The sequence below is a fragment of the Lissotriton vulgaris genome, unplaced genomic scaffold (genome assembly GCF_964263255.1).
Source record: "Lissotriton vulgaris unplaced genomic scaffold, aLisVul1.2 SCAFFOLD_2128, whole genome shotgun sequence".
NCBI lineage: Eukaryota > Metazoa > Chordata > Amphibia > Caudata > Salamandridae > Lissotriton > Lissotriton vulgaris.
The window spans coordinates 327,393-333,733 of NW_028251870.1; the positions used below are offsets into that span (position 1 = coordinate 327,393).

Here is a 6,341-nt window from a genome sequence, read left to right on the forward strand (position 1 = left end):
CACAGCCTAGCTGTTCTCTCTCTAAATTGACATCCATGTACTTTAGGTGCATTTACCAATTGGTACTGGGCCACCTTATCAGTCCCTGTACAGTGTACCTTAGGTACCCAGGGCATAGGTGTACCCAGGGCCTACCAGGGGCTGAAGCATGTATTATGCCACCCCTGCCATCTAAACAGACACAACTGGCTGGTAAGACAGCTGGGGCAAGGTGGTGTAATCACCCTTTGCTGTAGATATAATATACCTATATCTAACCCTAAAATGGACACATATCCTGCTATCAGTCACTCCTATGGCAGGCCTTATCAATCCTGAAGGCAGAGTGCTTGGAATTATGTGAGATGGTGCTCTGGCATGAGCTGAGCCCGTCTGCAGCTTGCGGAACCAAGTCCTAATAGCTGTTCCATGATAACGCTATACCATATACTCTTAAGTGCATTATCATCCTCGCGGTTGAATGCTAACTTTGGTATAGCATTATCAAAACATGTCGAGTAAGGTGTCATACAAATTGGAATACTACCCCCTCGCCAATTCTGGCAACAGGGGTAGCATTCCACCCTTCTAGAGGGACACGACATGTATGTAACTGTGAACCCCGGTTAAAGTTAACTCGAGCCTTGGCATCACAAAATGGATGCTGCCACCACAGACACAAGTCTGACCTCCTGCTGCTGGGAGTCCTTCCAGCGAGGGAGGCTTGGACAAAGGGTTTCCTGCCTTGGGAGGTACTAGCACCACCCCAGACAGGATTTTGTGTATTGGGTAGGACAGGCCTGAAAGGAATGAGACATGCCTGGGGCACACAAGGTGTCCTGTGCATACTCTGGCTCAAACCAGTTGCTGGGACATCCCTGCCCCTGCTCTGGCGCGAAACCAAACAAAGGATTGGAGGTGTAACCACCCCCCTTCCTGGTCCCACCCATGGGAGGGACCTATTCGCTAGTGCTGCCCCCTTTAGGAGAATAAAGGTAGGAGCTGGTCCCATTCCAAATTAGATTATCCTGAACAACTTTACAAGAAGAAACTCTGGACTTCGACGTTCTGCTCCACAGAAGAAAACTACACTGCTGGTCTGGTTGCTCCAGATTGGCCCTTGCTCCCTTCCAAAAGAGGAGCACCCCGGACCCTCCTGGTCCACACCAGACGCCGTTTCTACTCACCACGTGGGTTGCCTTTGCCAAGGCCTGTTGACGCCGAATCCGGATCCAACACCCCCAACAGCGAGAGCCTGCGTGGGACAGCTCGTGCCTCCATCATGGTTGTCGAAGACACCTCCTGGTCCACGTGGCTGCAGAGACAAGCGTCCACTCTTCACCTGATTGCGACGACAGCACCTGGTTCCTTCCTGGTTCCACCATTCACGGGCTAGTGACTTTGAACACTGTCCCCTCTGCTTTCAGGTCCTCTTCTTCCTCGATCCACCCGTGGATCGCACCGGACATCTTCCTCCTGGTCGCCTGCAGCATCTTTTCTTCCAGGCTCCATAGATTTCAACGCAGAAACCCGACACGACTTCGCACCTATGCCCCCGCAGCCCGTGGGTGAGGTAACAAGAGCATTTCAGTGCTCAAGGGTAGCTTGACTCTCCTAGTGTCCAGATTTACAGTCATTTTAGTCCTACCTAGTCAGGATTGTCCGTACTCACCTTTTTCTTGAACTGTACTGTCCATTGACTTTGTTCCGCATCTCGCGTGTGAGTTCACACTCTGCACACGCGTCCCGTGGGCCTCCTATTACTTACCTAAGGTTAAGATAGTGTTGTCCTAGCGAACCTGCAGCCTCTGGACAGCTCCATTCCTTCTATCGTTCTACTCATACCATTTACTTAGTATATGGTTTGTCGTGCCCCTAGGGCACCATTGTGATTTTGTGCAACTTATCGTATTTTTCCTAAGAGATTGTCATGTGCTTAGCCCTCTGACCTCATAAAGAGTTCAGAGGTGTTTGTTATTACTAAATATACTGTTTATTTTCATAACAACCTGTGTGGTGTCCTTTCATCAGGTATTCAAGGGGTTATATGTGGTAAAACAGCTGGCTTCACATGCCAAAAAGTTTAGCCTAAGACTGCTTTGTCCATGCTACCATTAGGATAGCTGGTCTATAAGGTTGACTTACAACCAATCACCATAAGGGTTGTTTGGACTGATGCAAGGTGATCACTAGAACTAATGAGCATCATATATCAGGCCAACTTCTCACAAGGTGGAATGAAATGAACACATGAAAGTATGCCTCAATTTCATAATTTTGTAATCAGGGCCATGGTTGAGAGATAGGTCTAGGCATAGTCCTCACTACACACAATAGATCACGTGAAGCTGGTGCCATAAATCAAAAGCCCAGATATCAGATACAAGTAGTGGGTTACTCTGGGCAGGGGAAACGCCTGTTGTCTATGGAGGGGACATTCCCGTCCCAGAAATCTACATTACAAATGAATTAATAGTATTTCTATATTTCTGTTTTTTGCCAGCCCATATGACTTGACAACTTCACAGGGTACATGCAACCTTTGTGAGCTCATTAAAATCGTGAAAATTCTACAAATCCTCTCAGGTTACCATTCTACTCTCTGTTGTGTCGGAAAACTAGCTCACATTTTTCAAAATTCTACATTGATTTGGCTTGTGAATTATATTTTTGCAAATTTACACTTATTAACTATTTTATTTTAATACTACAGGTGATTGAAATTATGAACTAAGAAAGCAAGATTTAGCACCAGGCAACTGAAGATAAATGCCATAAGAAGGATAGTTTTGAAAAAATTAAGGACATCCAGCGTTCTGAGTTTGAAACCGTTTCCAAACTCTAGGTGTGGTGAGGAACCTTTAGCTGATAAAAGTACTGTTTCTGTAAGTGCATTTTCCAACTCTGTTTCATTAACCCAGAACAGAACCATATCCGAGCACACAACCTCAGAAATAATGTGGAAAGACCAATCACTTCAGCATCCTCATCTGAAATTTTCCCAGAAAGACAAATTGCCTCAGCATGACAGAATAATGTTTGTCTAAAGACTCATCCAATTCCCGAGAGGAAGCACACGCTGGATAAAAGAAAGTTATAACAAAAGGTTTCTTCTGCAGACCATCAAAGAAAAGAGTCTGAGAGAAGACTCTGAAGCTTACAAGTCCAACAGCCAAAAGCACAGAGATTCAAAACCATCCTTGCTCAACAACCAGTATTAACTAATGGCGTAACTTTGAGGCTTTCTGCCTCTGAATATAATAACTCGACCAACTCGCCTCACTTTAACGAAACCCTTAAAAATTCACCACTTTTTTTCGTTCAAGACTATCTCAAATATATGTTTCCTTTTTATTCTGTACTGTTCTGTAATTCTATGTAAATTGCCTCAACATTATCTGTTGTGTAGGAGTGATGTGTAAAACTGTTAAATATAAAAACGAATTAAGTGAACACCGTGGTGCTATATCTAATGTAAATAGATCCCCATCATCTGAACTAGAAACTTGGCACCAAACATAGGAAGGTTACATACGGATGTTCTACGACTGATGATCCCAATACTACTCTGCATGTTCTAACGTCCTTAGTTACCACCATTATGTCAGTGCAAAAAGGTACTTAACATTGAATCAGTAAATGTCTTATTAATACCTTATCACTGCTTTGATAAGAACCTAACAAATGAATGTGAGAAAAACTTCAGTTACAAAATAAGTTGCTGCCGGACAGGCCATAACCTAAAGCCCAATATACTCCGCGAAAAACATTTTGGCTGGTGTTATAGGACTGCTTCCAGATATATTTTGCTCATTTCAAGTGTTAAGAAGAATACCTACAATTTCTTTTAAAGATTAATGCTGAACATTATTTTAAAAAGCCTGGACTCTAGAATCTGGTTCACTCTTACCATTGCATATAAGCAAGAGAAAACCAAACTTGAAGCATTAACTCTAGAAATAAATATTATAAAAGCATTGTCTGCAAGAACTAAATCGGTGTTCACACCAGCTTTGCTCATCGCACAATAACAAAAACAAGGGAAAAAAGATATAGGTGGCAAAAAAGAATTAGCTGAAAATCTCACCTCACTGAACATGTGAGAATGCACACTAGGGAAAAACTCTCTCAGTGCTCCGAATGCCCAAAAAGTTTCAGACGTAAATCTTATCTCACTGAGCATTTGAGAATCCACACTGGGGAAAAACCTTATCAGTGCTCCGAATGCCAGCAAAGGTTTTATATCAAACAGAGTCTTTTCCGGCATGCAATAATCCACTCTAGGGAAAAACCTTATCAGTGCTCTGAATGCCAAAAGAATTTCAAACGTAATTTTCTTCTAACTGCACATCTGAGAATCCATACTGGGGAAAAACCTTATCAGTGCTCCAGAATCAGCAAAGGTTTCGTACTAAACAGAGTCTTTCTCGACATGCAGTATCCCACACTTGGGAAAAACCTTATCAGTGCTCTGAATGCCAGAAGTGTTTTAGTGAAAAAAGAAGTCTCATCCTGCATACAAGAACCCACACTGGGGAAAAACCTTATCAGTGCTCTGAAAGCCAGAAATATTTCCATGACCAAAGTGGTCTCACTCCGCATACAAGGACCCACACTGGGGAAAAACCTTTTCAGTGCTCTGAATGCCAGAAATGTTTCAGTGGCAAAAGCAGACTCACTAAACATACAAGAATCCACACCGGGGAAAAACCTTACCAGTGCTCTGAATGCCCGAAATGTTTCAGTGAAAAAGGCACTCTTATTCAGCATACAAGAACCCACACTGGGGAAAAACCCTATCAGTGCTCTGAATGCCAAAAATATTTCAGTACCCAAAGCAGTCTCGGTCAACACACAAGAACCCACGCTCGGAAAAAACCTTATCAATGCTCTGAATGCCAGAAATGCTTCAGTGGAAAAAAAAGTTTCACTCAACATGCAAGAGCCCACACTGGCTAAACAGCCATAAGTGCTCTGAATGCCAGAAATGTTTCCGTGTCCAAAGAAGTTTCACTCAGCCTACAGGGGAAAAAACCTCATCAGTGCTCTGACTGCCATAAATGTTTCAGTGACAAAAGCAGTCTCACTCAGCATACAAGATCTAGGGAAAAACCATACGAGTGGTCTGAATGCCAGAAATATTTCAATGACCAAAGCGGTCTCACTAAACATATAAGAACCCACACTGCGGAGAAACCTTATCAGTGCTTTTAATGCCAAAAACGTTTTAGCCATAAATCTCTTACTGAACATGTGAGAATCCACACTGGGGAAAAAACCTTATCACTGCTCTGAAAGACAGACAAGATTGAGAGTTGAGATTATTACAAGCACCATAAGCAAACGCACACGATCAGAAATGATCATCAGTGCTCTGAATGCCAGAAAAGCTTCAATTTTAAACACAATCTCACTCTACATGAGCAAACAGACACGGGGAAAAGTGAATTACAGAAATACCTCTCTAACCATGAGAGCCTCTATTCTGGGGACTGCCAGAAAATATTCATTCAGAAAAGGTATCTCATTCTTCATCAGAGACTTCACAGTGGGGGAAAACGTTTTCATTGCTCCTAATGCCAGAAAAGCTTTGATCTATCTATCTGAAAGCCATTCTCCTATGCTGACGACACGCAGCTAGCGGTCGTCCTAAGTGGGAACTCCGACCTCGACGCCCCCAGATTCCGAGATGGGCTCCTGGCAGCAGCTAGCTGGATGAGTGCCAACTGTCTCCAGCTAAATGCTAAATAAAACTGAGGTCATGATTGTGGGAAAGAGGACTGATCTCTGGGGTGATACATGGTGGCCCCCTGAATTGGGCGCGACTCCCATTCCAGTCTCAGAGGTTAAAAACTTGGGGGTTTGGTTAGATCCTGCCCTCAGTTTCTGTGCTCATACCAAGAAAGTTTTTTGAAAAAATGAGGAGGGTGGCCCAATGGACAGGAGTGGGGTAGGGCCAGGAATACTTATACAAAAGAGAACAAGTACGTTTTGATCGCCCTCTTAAACTTCAAGAGCTCATCAAGTTCACGGATGTGGGGCGGGAGAGAGTTCCACAGATTAGCAGCCAGAACTCGAAAGGATCGGCCTCCTGCTCTACACAACCTGAACCGAGGGACCATGTCCAGGTTTTGGCCCGAAGATCTTAGAGAGCGCATAGGCACATAAGGCACCAGAAGGTTGTCGAGGATCTGAGGAGAGGCCATCTTAAGGATCTTAAAAGCTAGGCACAAGGACTTAAAATGGATCCTCTGTGCCATAGGCAGCCAGTGCAGAGAACGAATGGTATTCACGGCAGAACAGAACCTCGGTAAGCCTACCAATGTTCTGGCTGCAGCGTTCTGAACACATTGCATCCTGGC

The 6,341-nt window shown here is 44.0% G+C and overlaps 1 pseudogene; it reads left to right on the forward strand.

The window, feature by feature from the left end:
• Positions 1-3,637: 3,637 nt before the first annotated feature.
• On the forward strand, positions 3,638-5,731 carry LOC147662744 (uncharacterized; annotated as a pseudogene).
• The last annotated feature ends 610 nt before the right edge of the window (positions 5,732-6,341 follow it).